Below are 18,304 nucleotides of genomic sequence, written 5' to 3' on the forward strand. Positions count from 1 at the left end.
TTTTTTAAAAGATTTAATAAAGATCCAATTAGTAATGAAAATACTGATATCGAAAGGCATGCTATAATTTAGAAGCAATATTTTTTTAAAAATATTTAATTTGCATATTTAATTTTTTAACAATGTAATTTTTTTATTTATTGTGTGTTATTTTGTATAGTGTAATGGTCTTAGTAGCCACACTGTCGTCTGGAGCTGTGTTTACTTATTCCGAGCATGTTACACACGTGAACTTCTGAATCGTGACATTTTTACGAGCCATACAATAATGCAAAAAAATGTAAAAAAAAAAATTGTTTTAAAATAATTGTAAAAAAAAAATTTAAAAAAATGTAAAAAAATAAAAAAATAAATAAAATAATTTTTTTTTTTGAGTAAAGAAACCAATGATTCGACGATTTAAAAAGGAAACAACGTATATAATGTTAATTACCTTTTATTAATGCATTCGTTTCGTGGTACTACTCTAGTTAAAAGCAATAGATCTCAGTGGGTGACGAGGGCTAGTATTTCATTTTCGTTATATATATATTTGTTTTTGTAATATAATCTATGCTATACTGTGCTATTGTAGGCCTATTAAGAAACGACGTCAAACTGTATGTTTAATCCCCTTGTCATAAATGATTTCAGATGACAAGACCTCTTTATTTGGAAAGATAACCAGAATTTACAGCGTGAGTCAAAAATGACTTTAATACTTTAGTAGACAGATAAACAATGATTATTGATGATTATGTGTAAAGAAGTTTTGATGAATAGTTTGACAGCTAGGTTTTTATAAATGGAAGATTTCTATGTAATGTAAGATTGGTAATGTTTAAAGAACACAATTGTTTTCTTCTTTATAGTCAAATTCCAAATAAATAGTGCTTACATTTCTAAGACGAGTCTTCTTCGTTCTCATATCTACATGGCGGAGGGTTCAAATCACTAATCCTTTATTTGAAATGAACCGCGCAGTGATTTCCAGATAAGACAGGTTTCAATTAGTTTTTCTTTAATAGGTGAGTTTGTGGCTAGAGTCTTTTTTGGGCCTCTTTAAAGAGTTTACGTGTTTGAAGGACATGGTCAGCATTCTCTGGTGATGCTCCACAAGGTCAAGCCTCGCTAATCTCGACTTTTAGCTTCCGAAGAATATTTTATTTTATTTTGTCGTTTCCAGTTCTGAGGTGAAACATTATGCGTTTGGTCATAAAGGATATTTCTAGTAATTTAATATTTAAATACATTCTAATAAATTTCTTGCTAAATTAACAAATTTAAACAGCTTTAATTTTTAAAAATATCATACTCTTAACTTCTCTCTCTTTCTCTCTGTCTGACTCTTTGTCACTGTTTTCTCTTTCTGTGTCTCTCAGTATGTCTCTTTGTTTTCAAACTACTGTTTCATAAGAAACTCAGATAGAGTGATGTATTACAGAAGGCTATCGCTTGTAAGTAATAAGGATTTCGTATATACATTTTTCTTTTTCGGTCTGCATCGTTTCATTATTACTATCTCTCACAATGTTGTTGAGGCCCATGGCTATGTCTTCCCAGTAGTTGACATCGATGTCCACTATTTGAAAAAAAAACCCGTTTGATCATTATTATTATTATAGCTTTTATGCTTATAGCATGCTCAGAGCGTTTTGGTCCAATCTCATTTGTGGACCAGTTGGGGGAGGGGGAGGGGGTATCTAGGAGTTGGTTTTCCGTGCTGCCTTTAGGCGCCCAGTAAACACAACTCCGCCCGAGTCGGGTGTCGAACCTCGAGTCCCCTTCAAGTGCACTTAGCCTCTCGACCACGGGTGACCAGTTTTTTTTTTAAACCAGCTAGAAGTTGTCCATGAAGGATAACTCTGGGAAGTGTTTGTATTTCATGCTCCAAGCATAACCAAGAAAACGCCGGTGGCGCTGCTTGAGGTTGGTTTACATTTTGAGAAAACCTTAGCGAGGTATTATCTCATCGTTGTTAATTCGGTCTTGGCATACAATTTTGATGTTGCATTGAGATAGCGCAAGTAGAAGACAGTCAAATTTGCTATTGTTTTACAAAATTTGTCCTGTTTTTCTACCGTACGGAAAAAAACAACAACAACATGCATCAGAAATGGCGTCTGTTTTTTTTTTTGTGTTGGTTTTCCACCCAGATCCGTTGGCTTTGTCTGATAAAGAAGCTTTTCCAATGCCCTTTTTGATCTTCTCCTCAAGGGACAGACTGTCTTTGTATGTGGATCTTAAATCTCAACATTATTAAGCACCCAGCAGGGATTCAACGATAATACACCATCAGTGAAAAAGAATCTTTTTTTTTTTTTTTTTACGATGCTCAGTCTGGTAAAAAGTTTGTACTTTTTATTTCTCACATACCAAATATCTGATCAGATTGAAATTTTGCACACTTTTATTTCTTTTACCTGACAAAACAAGTACCAATAAAATATTTAACACATTAGTTAATTAAAAATTGGAAAATAATTTTTTATTTGGTTTCAAACAAGGGAAATAAATTATTCTTTACTGATGTGGTGGAATATGTTGAATTAGTTCCCTTTATACTTTGTAGAGAGAAAACTTTTAAAGTTTGAAACTAACAATAGATAGCTATACATTTTCTTTTTTTCATAAAGGAAAATACACAACCGTCATGAATCTCACCATACGATATATGGCTCCTTTTGTCTCGAAAGGCAATGGATGTGCCCAAATGAGTCACTGGTTTTGGCTTAATCTTGAGACGGGGCAGAATCTGGTGTGGCTAATCAAGCCAATTCTAGAACGGCAGACTTTGCCACAATTCGTACATGTGTATGCCTCTGATTTAGGGCTAGCAGACAGGGCAGCATTCTTTTTATCCCTCTTGATTAAAGCCGCTTCAATTCTTTTGTTCTCAGCAAGGGTTGTCCCAGCACGCACAGTCTGTCTCCATGCACTCCGGTCTTTGGCTATATTTTCCCACATACTTTCACTGATGCCTGAGGCTCTCATGTCTCGCTTGCAGACATCTTGATGTTACGTTGAGACAGTGCAAGTAGAAGACAGTCAATGTCGCTATTGTTTCACAAAATTTGTCCAGACATCTCACCATACGAATATTACAAAATATAAGGAAAAGTGAATTTAGAAAAACAAAGAAAATATGAACATCTAAGTTAAGGGATTAGGTGACTGTGAAAGCTGTCTAAGGTGACAATACAGCCTGTTGTTACAAACAGAAAGGATAATGGCAATTTGAGGTCGCAGACACATTCGAAGCCCTAAGCCTTCTTATGAGGATCGTTATTACCTGTTAAAGAGCAGTAATCCTGCAGACCTGCCACATCATCAGACATTTCTCAGGGATTACCGTTAAATAGAATACAATAAATTGTGTTTCCTTTAAATGAAACGAGACCCTGGCAATGCTAGAGAATAAAAATGTATTCATTTTTAGTTTAATAGTTACAACCATAATAAGAATTCATATTCAAAGAACTATGCCTCCAACTAATGTCCTTTTAATTGTCATACAGTCTCATGAAATGAATACAAGGCACAATGTTAGCATCAGTTTACAGAGACTTTATTTCGCATAAGAACTATAAATATTCATGTTTATCACAATTAGTATTATTGTGAAGTTATAATGAAAATATAGGTACATTCCTACGATAAGGTGATATTAAACAACAACAACAACAAAAAAACAATTATCGTCTCGGTATGAATCCAGTGATCCGAGTCTTGATAGTAAAAAAAAAATCTCTCTCAACAGTCCCAACATCATTGACAATATTGAAACTTCCAACTTTAATCTTTTACCAATTTGTCATATTCGACTTTAAGGACTGTATGTAATGTGTAAAACAAAAAATAAAATAAAGAACACTTTTTCCCGAGTCTTCCTTTCTGTACCTGGACAGCTTTATTTCAGAGCTTTGGAAAGGCTTAAGCCTCTCTAGTGGGGTTTGAAACTTAAAAATACCTAGTTCAATATAAAAAAAGCAAATTATACACTAAAAAAAACTATGAGCGTAGCCAAAGGGGTTTTGAGTTTAACGCCCCCTCCCTTTTTAGCGGGGTTTGAAGCTAAAAAAATACCTCTTCAATATAAAAAAATAGCAAATTACACAGTCAAAATTCTATGAGCGTAGCCAAGCTAATTGGGTTTTTTTAGTTTAAACCCCCTCCTCCACACGGATCAATAAGCCAAATTACTAATTTGTGAATTAATTACAGGTAAGTAATTTGTTTTTTTTTTACACTAAGAAAGAAAATGTAATCTTTTAATATTTACAAAAATTGCTAATTATGTTGGGTTTCATCCCCTCAGATATTTTAACCTGTTCTTTTTCCCACACCAATATAAACTTCAACATACAATAATATGCTGTGACAGATCTGCGCTCAATGGACTCAACGCTTTTTGTGGTGCCACGTTTCTCCATCTAAAGCTACAGGGTGTGGGCTTTTTCAGTGCACGAACCAAAGGTATTGGAACTCACTCCTCATGAATCTTAGACTGACACTTTGCTACACAAGCTTGAAGAACAAGAAATACATTAACACCTAACTTTTAAAAACTTTTTAGATAAGTTTGTCGTGCTAACTCTCATGTTTGTGTTTGTAATGTCATCACAATGCCTTGAGCCTACATTTTCTTTATAACAGAGGTTTTAAAATTAAATTATTATGATTATTTTACCTTCTTCTTCCCTCCCCATTTCCAAACTAGTCAGGACAAACGATAATATCCTAGCGCATTGAGAAAGCAAAAAGATTAACAAATCCATTGGTAAAAATATTTCTAATCGAAAATAATTATTTTTTCTTACCCGTCAATATAAATTAAGTACAACTAGTAGGAACTAATTTATATTATTGCACTTAATATAAGTTTTTATTTTTTTTTAAGTATTTTTTTATGTTTTTATTTCAATGTATTGTCACGCATTAAAAAAAACATATAATTAGGATCTTCAAAAGGAGATAGTTCAATTTATATGAAGAAGTTTTGGTTTGGACAGAGTTATCTACATTTGTTTCTTTTTTCATGTGAGCAAATGCACAAATGCTTTGGTGTACCACAAGTCTTTGTTTAATCTTACAGATTTCATCTAATTTTCTGGAAGATTGATTTAAAAAGTTTAATAAAGAAATATGATAACTTACAGTTTATAATGGGTATTCATTGTTAAATGGGTATTATGTATTAATTCAATACCACAATTCCATTCTGCAAAGCAGTGTCATCATCATAATATTTCGATTGCGTTCCTCATGAAACATAGGGTCTCAAAATAAAAACAATCACACCACTCTCCAAGATCTCTTCTTATTTTGTAATGTTTTCCCAGCTCTTTTCTGACTTTTCATCGAGTACATTGCGTTGTCACGTTATTTTTTATCTTTCTCATCGTCTGGCGCCGAGGGGGTTCCACTGTCTAGCTCTGTTGTTGGTATTTTATCTAATGGTGTTAATCGTTTATCTCTAATTTCTTTCTAGTATCTGCACCTTTAAATTTCTGTGTCCACCCATCTCCCACAGTTTGGTGTTTTCTAGTTTGTCTACCAGTGTAGTTTTAAGATATTTTTTAGACATTTCTTGATAAAGGTTTGTACTTGTCTTTTGATGTAGTTGTTCTCGTTGTTGTTTTGTTGTTGCCTTGACATGACAGTTACAGATAGTTATTTTTAGATTTCCAAAATGGTGAAAGGTGTGAAATTTCCGACGCACTAGGTTTATACGATGTTTAATGTATGTATGTGTGTGGCTATTGAATTTAATTATAATTAACAGTCAAGTAATTTTGTGGCTATTGAATTTAATTATAATTAACAGTCAAGTAATTTTGTGGCTATTGAATTTAATTATAATTAACAGTCAAGTAATTTTGTGGCTATTGAATTTAATTATAATTAACAGTCAAGTAATTTTGTGGCTATTGAATTTAATTAGAATTAACAGTCAAGTAATTTTGTGGCTATTGAATTTAATTAGAATTAACAGTCAAGTAATTTTGTGGCTATTGAATTTAATTATAATTAACAGTCAAGTAATTTTGTGGCTATTGAATTTAATTATAATTAACAGTCAAGTAATTTTGTGGCTATTGAATTAAATTATAATTAACAGTCAAGTAATTTTGTGGCTATTGAATTTAATTATAATTAACAGTCAAGTAATTTTGTGGCTATTGAATTTAATTATAATTAACAGTCAAGTAATTTTGTGGCTATTGAATTTAATTATAATTAACAGTCAAGTAATTTTGTGGCTATTGAATTTAATTATAATTAACAGTCAAGTAATTTTGTGGCTATTGAATTTAATTATAATTAACAGTCAAGTAATTTTGTGGCTATTGAATTTAATTAGAATTAACAGTCAAGTAATTTTGTGGCTATTGAATTTAATTAGAATTAACAGTCAAGTAATTTTGTGGCTATTGAATTTAATTATAATTAACAGTCAAGTAATTTTGTGGCTATTGAATTTAATTATAATTAACAGTCAAGTAATTGTGTGGCTATTGAATTTAATTATAATTAACAGTCAAGTAATTTTGTCTTAAACTTTATAAGTCGTACACACAATACAAACTTCAACATGCAATGAATTTTATTCGACATAAATAATAACATTCAATATAGAGACTGTTGTAATAGTTATAAAGATGTGCCGATCCTCAGTCCTATTTTACTTCTATCACCTCTGCACCTTAATTGTAATAAGCATCGCAGTTGATTGATAATTGATAATATTATATAATTGATATATGTATAATACATTTATTGTATTAAATTAGGGTAAGGGTTAATAATAATAAGGCTTGACTTAGAGTGAGAAGATTAGTGAGGAAGGAAGTATTTCCCGTGGTATTTTTGATACCATCATATTATGGTTCATTATATATTTTATTATATACTTATATACTTTTTTTTTATTAAACTGTTAAGAACTTACTGCCATTTACATGTATTAATATCTGTGATGTGTTCAAAATAACATTTAGATATATGATTTTTAGACTCTACACTGCACAACAGAAAGGCTTAACATTAAAATTAATACAATATTCCTAAAAGATTTAATCAACAAATCTTTTGTAACACTATCCACCTAAGAGAGTAGAAAAGTAGGCTACAATGTATTATCATATTATTAAAATTACTTCGCATTTATATCTCTATATGTAGTGTATGACTTTATAAGAGAATAAATATTTTTTTGTTTCTTTTTAAATAGTTTGGAAATTGCAAATGAAACACGCGCCATTCAAAACACTATCAATATGTTGATGTTATATCTAACTACTTCTTTGTTGCTATGCTTCGCTCTTATTAATAAAAATAGTTTTTCTCTCTTTCTCTTATTTTCATCTCACTAAAAGAAACACTGTTAGAGTATCTGGTTAATTGATACCAGTTCATTCCCTTGTTTGATGATGTAAGTCCCCATTGACCATTTAGATTAGAATCATGACAACCTGCATACCACCAGGCACCAGAACTATATTCAGCACAGTTTAAGCCACTGTTAGCATCGTTATCTCTATCAAAAGTACTAAAGAACATGTTGTTATGACGTGATAAGTCATCTCCAGCATTTCCTGAATAACTACCTATCTTCAGTTTATATTTCTCAGTCTCATTCAATATTTTAAAGTCTTTGTACTGTGCAAAATATTTTGTGTTGTTAAATTCTAAATCAATTCTCAAATCATATTGTTCAGTGGAAGTTAACTTAAAAATATTTTCATTCCCCAGATAAAATTCCCCAATGTTGAAATCTCCAAAGCCGTCACGATACTCCTTCCAGCCTCTGTAGAAATCTACTTTTCCGTTGATTCTTCTCTGAAAGATGATCCATCCACCGCCGTCTGTCTTGGTGTCACACATGACCTTTAGCCCGGAAATTAACTTTACAATTACTCGTGCTTGAAAGCTGTTGATTTCACGGCAAGATTTTGGTGGTACTGTTTTACAAAAAATTAAATATTACATAATCAAAACATAAAAAAGGAAAAGTAACATACATTTTTAAAAAATTCTAGTGACCCCGAAATGAGATCCACATTTAATTGTGTGTGGTCTGTATGATCTTCCATCAGCCCTTTCATTAAGTTAAGACTGCAAAAACTAGATTAGATTTAATAATATATCTTGAAAAGTTCATGTACATTTTCTACTTTAATTTTTTTGAATGTGAATCGCTTTTTAAATATACAAAAATCAATTTAAAAAAAAATTACTGGTTAATCAGTTAGTGACTCAATATGTTTAAAAAAAATTAAGTCTATTTTTTTAAATAATAATAATAATAATAATAATAATAATTACCCTTTACCTATCTCAATCTTTTCCTTTACTTGTGTCAAAGCAGTTGACAGATTTGTTTATTGTGTTCCTAGATCCGTTTCTAAAGTACTTAAACTTTGTTGACTGGTATTCAAACCGTTATTTATGTTCATTATGTTTTGTCTATTAGTACTGACGTCTTCTGTAATGTTTTGTATAGTCTGTTTGTTTGATTTCAAGTTCTCTTTCAACTGATTTATATTTTCTTTATTAGTATTTACTTCATCTGTAATGCTTTGTAGACTTTGTTTGTTGGTTCTTAAGTCATCTTTTAGACTGTTTACAATTTGTCTGAAAGTATTCAATTCTTCATTATGGCTTGCAATGCTTTGTTTGTTAACATTCAAATTATCTGTGTAGAGTTTAATGTTTCGCCTTATAGTTTCTAGGTCGTCTTTAATGATGTTAATATTTTGACTGTTAGTGTCCAATCCATCTTTTATGCTTTTAATATTTTGTTGTTTAGTATTGATATCTTCTTTAATGTGATATATATTATTTTTATTATCTAGTATACTTTCCTTCTCTATGTCAGCCTGTCTTAAAAGTTTCGGTATAACTTTGACCAAATCATCTAATGTTGGATTCAAAACAATAATTGCTAACACCTCATTCAAACGTTCAGATCTTCCATCAGGTCCCATGACATGAGCTCCACAAAAATATTTTCCAGACTCTGAGGACTTTATATAGCCCCAAGAAACTTCAATAAATGATGCTTGCAATTTGGTATCAGAAAGTTTCCCATTAGCCATGTTAAAATTACTCTCTTGTTTGGTTGTGACAACTGGTTGATCTTTATTTATAGTAGCAATGACACCATTTAGCTCTGTGAAACAATGACATTTCAAAATATACAATGCTATTTCAAAATGTTGTAAATTAGTGTTTAAATTAACATAACAATTATTTAAAATAGTATATGTTATAGTAACAAATGAATTATAAAGCAAAAAAAAAAAAACGAAAAGCAAATACTTTGTTATTCTAAAATTATCTTTGACTTTGTAAGTACTTTTATAGACTACAAATCTGACCAGTAATATAAGTATGAAACGATATTACTGAAAAGGTTGAGCTATAAAAATTCCACCTCTGTATTTTACGTCTGGCCCAGATTTTTCAATTAAATTTTGATTCCTGTTGGTAACAAAATGTTTTATATTTCAGCCAGACATTGAATGTTTTATGCCGTGAAAGTAGTGTCTGAACTCATTAAAAAGTACTTTTTCTTGTTTTCTAACTAAACCATTAACGGGCTGTTTTAGCGCTGGACCTTCGTTCAAACCTATAGATGGTCTCAGATTCAAACCCTGCCCGCTGCCATCCCTCTTCGTTCTGCAGGTGATTTTGACTAGGAAGTAAATTATCTTTAACTCTGAAGGAACGTTCGAAGCACGTTACATTTTTTTTTGTTTTGTTTTTTACATCAAACGACGGACCAACTAAAAACAAAAGACGTTTAAGTCTCGAGTGTGTCATGTGGCCAGCAAAAAGACATGGAAACTAAGACTCTTTCCTATTCCCTTTTCACAGACATCACCGCCCTTACCTATTTTTTGCGCTGCTGTAGGAAAGTAGCTTATTTCATTTCTTTTATCTAAGGGAGGTTAATCAAAGTGTATCAATTATTTTATGGATTATCTGCCTTCATGAATTTAATGTTAATGTAAAATTAACGAATTAGATCCTAACAAATACACTTATTTAAATGTCCAAATAATGAACGAGTCCTATAAAATTAAAACTGAGCAAACTGGGATATGGGGTTCAAATCCTGGTGAAGAGAGAGATTTTTTTCGAAATCTTTGGGTGCCTTGGAGTTCATCCAACTCTAATACAGATTAAAGTTGCGGAAAGTAAAGGTGGTTTTTAAGCTGGCCACATGAAACCCTCGTAAACCATGGACTAGAGAAACAGTTGACCTTAACATCTTCTGCCCTATTAACCAAAAAGCTAAAGGGGAATTTTTTCATGTCAAACCAGAGAAGATGTTCATAATCTTGTCTTGTTTAATATTTGGCGTCTTATAGATTTATGAACCATCAGATAGACTTTATAATGAAATTATATATAATTGTATTTTTATGTTACTTTACCATGTAGAATGTACATAAATTGAACTGTTGAATTATGATCCAGATTCTGTGGAAACACATTCAATTCTAAAAAAAAAGTTTATTCTTTAAAGATTGTGGAAAAATATTTTTGAAATAAAAATATAGATTAAAGTTGTGCATTTAATAAACGAAAAACAAATATTTGTTTACAAAAGTGTCTTTACAATACAAAGTATTTTACGATCATTATAATAATGAGCAACGCGATGATAACCACTTATAACGTTTAATAACGATTCGGTTATAATCATTCTCGGATAATCGACAACATACTTATAATTATGTATTTAAACTTAAGACGTAAAGAATATTTTTTTTATAAATTTTTCTTATTCAAGTATTTTGTTGACTTAGATTCTGGACTGAAACGCGATTACATTACATCGTGAAGTCGCTGTGACCTGGTGAAGACTTGGATTTTTAGTTTATCTTTAGGACGTCGCTGAATCCACCCAGCTCTAATGGGCACCTGACATTTTTTTGGAAAAAAGATTATTCGGTTGGTCGTTGTGCTTGCCACATGACACCCTTGTTAACCTTGGTATTAAGATATGAATAACCTTTACATCTTTCACCCCATACATGACAAGGTCTAAAAGAGGAACTTTACTTTTTTTTTTTTTACTTGAGTGAATCTATTGTAGTTGGCATCTTCTTTTTCTGGCCAGCTTTATTGCTGCTGAGCTGTGAGCTCTCTTGCAGACTGTGCCAAGGAAAAATAGTGTGCTGTTTTCTTCAGTTGTTCAGCACTGCCGTACAGGGTGTTGGTTATGTTGGACTGTATTGGAAGTAGGGTCTGCCTAAGGTGGATTAGGGAGGGGCATTCAAAGAGGATATGGTTTACGGTTTCAAAGGGGCGGGAGCAATGTCTTCAAAGGGGACTTGTGTGGAGTTTATTTTGTTCAGTTGGTAATTTAATAGTTGTGTGTGCCATGTTCGTAGTTTTCTTCTTCTTCTTCATCGTTCTCATTGTTATGTTGGAGTGTTCATATGACTAGACCAATATATGAGATGAAATGCGCAGTGCTTTCTATATCAGGGAGCTCTCCATATAGTTTTCTTTCTATTGGGGTGATTTGGGGCCAATGTCGTATACGGGCCTCTTGGTAGAGAGAGCAGTTTTGGAGGACGTGGTCGGCATTTTCTGGTGATACTCCACAAGGGCAGATTTCACTGGTTCCAATTTTGAGCTTCGGGAACATGTGTTGTCGCATTCTGTTGTGTCCGGTCCTGAGTCGAAAGATTAGACGTTGGTCTTGTCGGGATAGCTTATAGTAAGCGTCATCTTTCTTGTGATTTGGATGGGAGCTCGTCCTTTTCTCATTTATTTTATCTACAATTAATTTCTTCGTAGTTTGAAAATTGGAGATTGCTCTATAAGGGGGAGGAAGTTAATACTGTCTAGTTTGTTAAGCGTAGTCATTTCTTTGTACACGGCTCTGCCTGTGTTTCCTGATGCCCATTGGTTGAGCCACTCCTCTTCGTGAATGTTGGCTAACATTGACGTTATGGTGAGGTAGTTAACAGGTCTATCTGGTTGCTCCATAGATGAACCTGACTATGATTATCTGCCTTTTTATTTCCCATGATGACAATGAGTCCATGGATCCACTTTAGTATGATATTGATATTTAGTTTTGGTATCATCTGATGCATTATCACAATTAATGTTGTTAACTCTCTGGGGCTGTTTGAGGTGCTGCTGTTAAGTGCTTGCAGAGTAGATTAGGAGTCTGTAAAGACAACAATATCTGATGGTGGTTGCACTTATTCATATAATTGGTTTTCCACTGTCTGTAGTGCTATGGTAATTGCCTCAGTATCATTTTCATGCCGAGAAGGCTTCCAAAATATTGAGTTTCATGTTCTAGTTCGATCGCGGGACCCAATTAGGCGCGAGGCCTGGGGCGCTTGCATAATTTAAAGCGCTTTAAAGCCGCTACACCTGAATTAAAGGATTCGAAGTTTCTCTCCTTGTAGGTTTAATTAAAACTAAACTAGCAAGACAATCTATAGTGAATACGTGATAGAATAATTAAAAGACGGAACTATTTCATAACTTTTGTTTGAGTGCAAAGTGAAATTAAATTAACTTTTGAACTAAAGTGTAGACAAATATAAAGTTTTACCTGAAGTGAACATGTTAAGGTTAGAGGTTCGATCATTTCTTTGATAACTTTTGAACTTCCCACAAAATGGAGTTTGGTTTCTGTATAAGAATGTAAATTATTTCTTCTTAAATTTCTCATTACAATAACAGATTAAAAAGTTATTAAAACATACAACTAAACCTTAGTTTATCCAAAAAAATTTAATAAATTAGTAGTAAAATTATTTCTTTTGAAATGAGCTACAAAGCAAACTAAAAAAAGACAAACAATACTCACAAAGACTTTGTATAACTTTGTTCCACAGGGTTTCATTTATGCATATTTATTGTCTCCTTAAATAATGTCTACTATACACTTTTGTAAATACAAAAATAAATCTGTATTGGCTTACTTTGATGGTACGAAGTCAGCTCTTTTTTCTCTAAGATACATTGATCGTTTTTCTCGACAACTTTCAAACGTCGTATCTCTTCTATTAAAGCGGTCGTATTTGTTCTATATTCTACCTCTTTCTTAGCCACTATAGATGAGTTGGCTGCATTTGTATTATCCCCTTCAACCTTACATCTGTAAACATTGACATCAAACTGAGTTGGATTGTGTAAAGTTAAACTAATATACAGATTTCCAAAACTGATTTGCGCATGATGTAGTTGGAATAGCTGTGAGAGATTTAAAGTTTTGGTTTCTAAAGTTATAAGATCAAAAAACTCTTTCAAAGTTTCATTATAACGAGAAAGTGTTAAAGATCTGAAAACATCAAGTTGTTGAACTTGGTTGTTGGTTATAGAACAGTTGATCACAAGTTGTGCAGTTATCTCCTCTGATATGACGTTTGGTTGGACATCAATGACAAGTTCTGAAAAAAAGTTAAATTGTATTTATCAAAACTGGCAGCTAGTGCTGCATAGCCGCCCTAGAATTCCGCATTCCTCATTAATCTTTAGACTCGAAGAAAAGCTTTATCATTTACCAAAAATATACTTGGATTAAATACAAAAATACCAATACAAGAAAGAATGACAATAATTCGATCTCTATTGCTAAACATAAAGTGCTGCTCTAGTTATAAAACAAAGGTAAAAATCTAATTAGAAAAAAAAATCATGCACCTATTAATATGAAAACATATAGATACTACTATCATGCCAGGAAATAAATTTTGAAACCTAAATAATGAAGAAAATGTTGTCATTTAAAAAAAAAATAAACAACTGTTTTGTTGTAACCCTATTGGCGACGTGATAGTGTTCTTTGTTTCTGATCAGCTGACACGTGTGACACAGGCCAGTAATACAGTTTTGCGTTTTTTGTCGATTGACATGGGACAGTACTGGTATTAACTTTGCACATAAATGTGACCAGTGTCATTTGATTATAAGTCTTCGTGGACCAGAGAGTGTGTGTAAGGCAGGGTTCAGAACAGAAAGGAGACCAAGACTGTTAGTAAGTCATGAAGACCGCGAGCACGCTATTTTACCTTAACGTGGCACTCGTGTGGAAACGACCATTACAGGAAGTGGTTAGGCTATATGAATACCAAAACAAAACTCCCGTTGGGGTGTCCACGGTTAGGAGAGAAATTACCCGTTGCACGAGGCGTAGTTGAAAGCTAGCCCTCACAGTCCTGTCAATAATCTATGCGCCGTTCTTCAGGGGACCGTTACACTAATGTCGAGTCCTCCACGGTTAGCTTGGTACAAAATAGGAAAATGGTGGAGGTCCCTTCATTCGGCCTTCAGCCTTGTCAAGCTCATGCGCTCGGGGTGCCAGATGCATCGGAAATAGCAATGCTTTACATAGGCAATGACTTTGGTCTCTTACAGACAGAACGGTGGTTCACGCGGTTTTCTTTTTTTTTGTTTGACGCTCAAAAAGTTTTTTTTTTCAAACTTAAAGCTCAAAGAGCCTTCGGCTCAGCTCTTAGAAGATCAAACGGTTATAAAGACGGTCCTGATGTAGTCATCAAGTAAAACGTACGAGTCCAGAAAGAGTTAGTGGTAGTGCAGTTTTGTACGGTAGTACGGCGATTTAAGGTGTACCATTTTTAATTAGTTTATTGTGTTGCTAATTGTGTCTTATTGACAATTTTTTATTTACTCATTAGTAAAGAACCAGATTATTTTTATCTTTTGTTGTCAAGTTCTTGAGTTTGATGATTTGTGTGATGAGCAGTTGTTTACAGAAAGCCTGATAAGGATCGAGATAATTTTAGCAGTATACATTTTTCAACATGTAAGCATTAGTCTTTAAAATATTTACCTATTCTTCTAGTTAAAGAATCTTAAAATGCTTTATTGATACAGATGAGAATTTGTTGTGATCACAAGGACTCTTTTCTCATATACAGACATCACAACAGAAACATTCACATAAATAAAACAGACACAACATAAAGAGTTCATGGAGCGATTACACAGAGGTATCTTTGTCAATTTCATGTTTCAACGGCTGGCGTTGAAATAGTCTGACCAAGTAAGGTACGAACGAGTTTTTGTACCGCTGTGTTCTTGTCTTGATTGACAGTAGTCTATTAAGTCGCAACGACTTGACGTAGTTATGATGGAGCGGGTGGCTGTTGTCTTCCAAGATGTTTCCCATTTTTGTTCTTTATTTAGACTTTTTAAAATTCATATTTTTTTAAACATTAATACCGTTGGTGACAAGATTGTCCTATAGATACACTGAAGAGTGAATTATCTTCTCTTTTTTATAGATACACTGAAGAGTAAATTATCTTCTCTTTTAAACCAATGTCTGTAATGTATCATTTGGATGTTCAAAGACATTCCTCGTCCCATATGCTAGGACAAATTTGTACAAATACTCCTTCTTCCTTAGTGCTATTAGAGTATGGAATGGGTTGCCTGAGCTAGCCAGGAAAACAAGTGACTTGGCAGAATTTAAGAATGCAAGACTAAATGCATGACGCGTAGGACGTAATCATCTTCTTTTTTGAAGTAACGTCTGTATTATATAAGATAAGATACATGTGCAATGAAACTTACTGTGTAAATTGTAAGAAAGAATTTAAAAAGTTACACAAATGTGACGAAACAAATCTACTGACCTGAGGTGGAAAGTAAAATAGAAGAAACAAATAGAACGAAATGTTGAAGCAGAGTCATTTTGACTGTGTGAATAGCAATGAAGACAAAAGTTGTTTATATAGACAATATATTGACTCGTGGCACAAACTACAGGGCACTTTCTTATCATTTCAAGTTACAACAACATCTCTAAGTCAACATAACGTCCTGGTAGTTAATAGGACAAGCGTGACCAGAGAGAAATCCTTGACTACTGTGACTTGAACACTTATCAAGAAATGGAATAGTCTGTAACGTAATGAGTTGAGATAAAGAGATGGACACAGAAAGGATAAACTCAGCTTTGAGCGCTCAAAAGATTAAAAAACTAATTACTGAGCTCTCTAGTGGTTGAAACACAAACTACTCGCTAAATAATGCAACAAAACAAAAACATGTTTTCTTTAGTTTTTTTTTTGTTTTTTTAAATTTATTTACTTACCTCCATATTACATTAGAAGACTCTAATCCAATATAGTTCCCATTGTCATACCATTCTATTTATAATAAAACTAATGAAAAAAAAACCTGTATCTGTGGCCTACAGTTAATGAGTGTCTTATGTGGACAGAGCCAAGACCACCCGCCTTTAATTCCCCCAACTAATGTCAGGAACTAGAGATGGTCGGACTCAGATGCCGAAATAAAAAAAAAATCTTCACCAGGATCGAGTCCAAAACCCCGGTTCAGACGTTAAGCGCTTTACCCCTCAGCAACCTCATCTACTTCACGTTAACTTAGTAATAAAACAAATTACTTATAAAAAAGGGTCAATTATCTACCCAATAGATCACATGGTCTGAAAGGGGAACTTTACTTCCCAATAGAGAACAATTCTTTTTAGGAAAGATTTTAAACAGTGGTTCTCAAACTTTATTGTGTATGAGTGAATTGCTTATACCCCCACATGGCAGCGACTTGCAAACGTAATTTTGTTTTCGATCATGGGCTTAGTTAAATGGTAATTTGCTATTATTATAAAATCTTTATCGTAATGCTATATTTTTGATTTATGAACCTTTATGTAATTTTAGTATACATTTTTTTTAAATACTAAAATTGCTAACAAAAACTTGCATTTATTAACTTTTCTATTGCGTGTTTACCATATTCATGTGCATACTAGTGTGACTATTTAAAAAGTCGGAACATGGAGACTGATATTAAATAATATAAACAACATTGCTACAAATATGTAAATACGCCAACGTTGTTGGGAAGGTTAGATTCATGGGGGGGGGGGGAGTCTTTTGTTAGAGCACAATGTTTATATAATAGTCCTGTTGTTGTGTTTGAATTGTGTTACTGAAAAGGGGTGTGCTATTTTTTGGGAATGTAGAATTTGTAAGTAGCTTAGTAGACTTTATTTATTTGTTGTTAATAAGTTGGTTAATGTAAATATTATATGTCTATTTAGTCTCTTATCTTTGTCTAATAAAGACCAGATTTTGGTTATATAGTATGTAAAGGACAAACTTTTGTCTTGATTTGATTGTTAAGACCTGTATTATATTATTGTAAGCCATCGATTTGTTTTTGCAAGGAGACACTATTGTGCCTCTGTGATGGCTGTTCTTTAATTATTTTGAACTTAACCTGTACTACAATTTTCATGTTTTTTTTTTCATTATTTGACTTTCTTTTGTTGGCCTTTATGTTCGTTGACTTTAAATGATTATTTTCTTTTTTGTTACTAAATAAACTCTGTATTAGTTGTAACTGAAATCACATTGTTATTACTTGTATGACTTGTTTGTCTCAGTAAGTTATATATCTAGAGGTTCTAATTAATAGCCTAGGTAGTGTAATTTGGGACCACTGAATACCACTGGACTAACTTGCCAGTACAGCAGAAGTCACTGGTCTTATGGCCTAATCATAATGCAAGGTCACAGTGAACGTCATTAGAGTTGTGGATAGTTCTCTTCACAACTCTAGGCCGATTGAAGCTCTTCTATACTTTAGATAGTGGAAGAGAGAAAGAGAGAGGGAGATAGGAAAAGAGAGAGAGAGAGATAGAGGAGAAGAGAGAGAGGAAGAGAGAGATAAAAAGAGAGAGAGAGAGGAAGAGAGAGAGGATAAGATAGAGAGAGGGAGAGAGAGAAAAGAAAATAGAGAGAAAAGAAGAGAGAGAGAGGAAGAGAGATAGAGTGGAAAGAATTAAGAGAGAGGAAGAGAGAGAGGAATAGATAGAGAAGAAATTAGAGAGAGAGGAAAAGAGAGAGAGAGAAAAAGAGAAAGAAAAAAAGAAAGAGGAAGAGAGAGAGAAAGAGGAGAAGAGAGAGAGGAAAAGAGAGAAAAAGAGAGAGAGGAAAAGAGAGAGAAAGAGGAAAAGAAAGAGAGGAATAGAGAGAAAGAGAGAAATGAAAAGATTGAGAGATAGAGATGAAGAGAGAAAAGGAGAGTAAGATAGGAAAAGAGGAAGAGAGAGGGAGAGAGGAAAAGAGAGAGAGAGGAAAAGAGAGAGAGAGGGAGGAAAAGAGAGTGAAAGAGGAAACGAAAGAGAGATGAAGAGAGAGAGGAAGAGAGAGAGGAAGACAGAGAGAGAGGAAGAAAGAGAGAGAGAGAGGAAGAGAGAGAGGAAGAGAGAGAGAGGAAGAGAGAAAGGAAGAGAGAGAGGAAGAGAGAGAGAGGTGAAGAAAAAAAAAACCTCTGTATG

At 33.1% G+C, this 18,304-nt stretch overlaps 1 long non-coding RNA gene and 1 pseudogene across 2 annotated transcripts in view; both read right to left on the reverse strand.

Annotated features, from left to right (window-relative positions):
* LOC106077848 (uncharacterized) overlaps positions 1-588 on the reverse strand; it is a 10,392-nt gene extending 9,804 nt beyond the window's left edge. For both annotated transcript variants that reach the window (XR_001219732.2, XR_001219731.2), the window contains exon 1: positions 434-588. This is a non-coding gene — a long non-coding RNA (uncharacterized LOC106077848). The remainder of the gene's footprint in view (positions 1-433) is intronic.
* A 5,977-nt stretch (positions 589-6,565) lies between these two features.
* Positions 6,566-15,849, reverse strand: LOC106059118 (angiopoietin-1-like; annotated as a pseudogene).
* Between the last annotated feature and the right edge of the window lie 2,455 nt (positions 15,850-18,304).

This window comes from Biomphalaria glabrata, chromosome 13 (assembly GCF_947242115.1).
Source record: "Biomphalaria glabrata chromosome 13, xgBioGlab47.1, whole genome shotgun sequence".
In the NCBI taxonomy this organism is placed as follows: domain Eukaryota; kingdom Metazoa; phylum Mollusca; class Gastropoda; family Planorbidae; genus Biomphalaria; species Biomphalaria glabrata.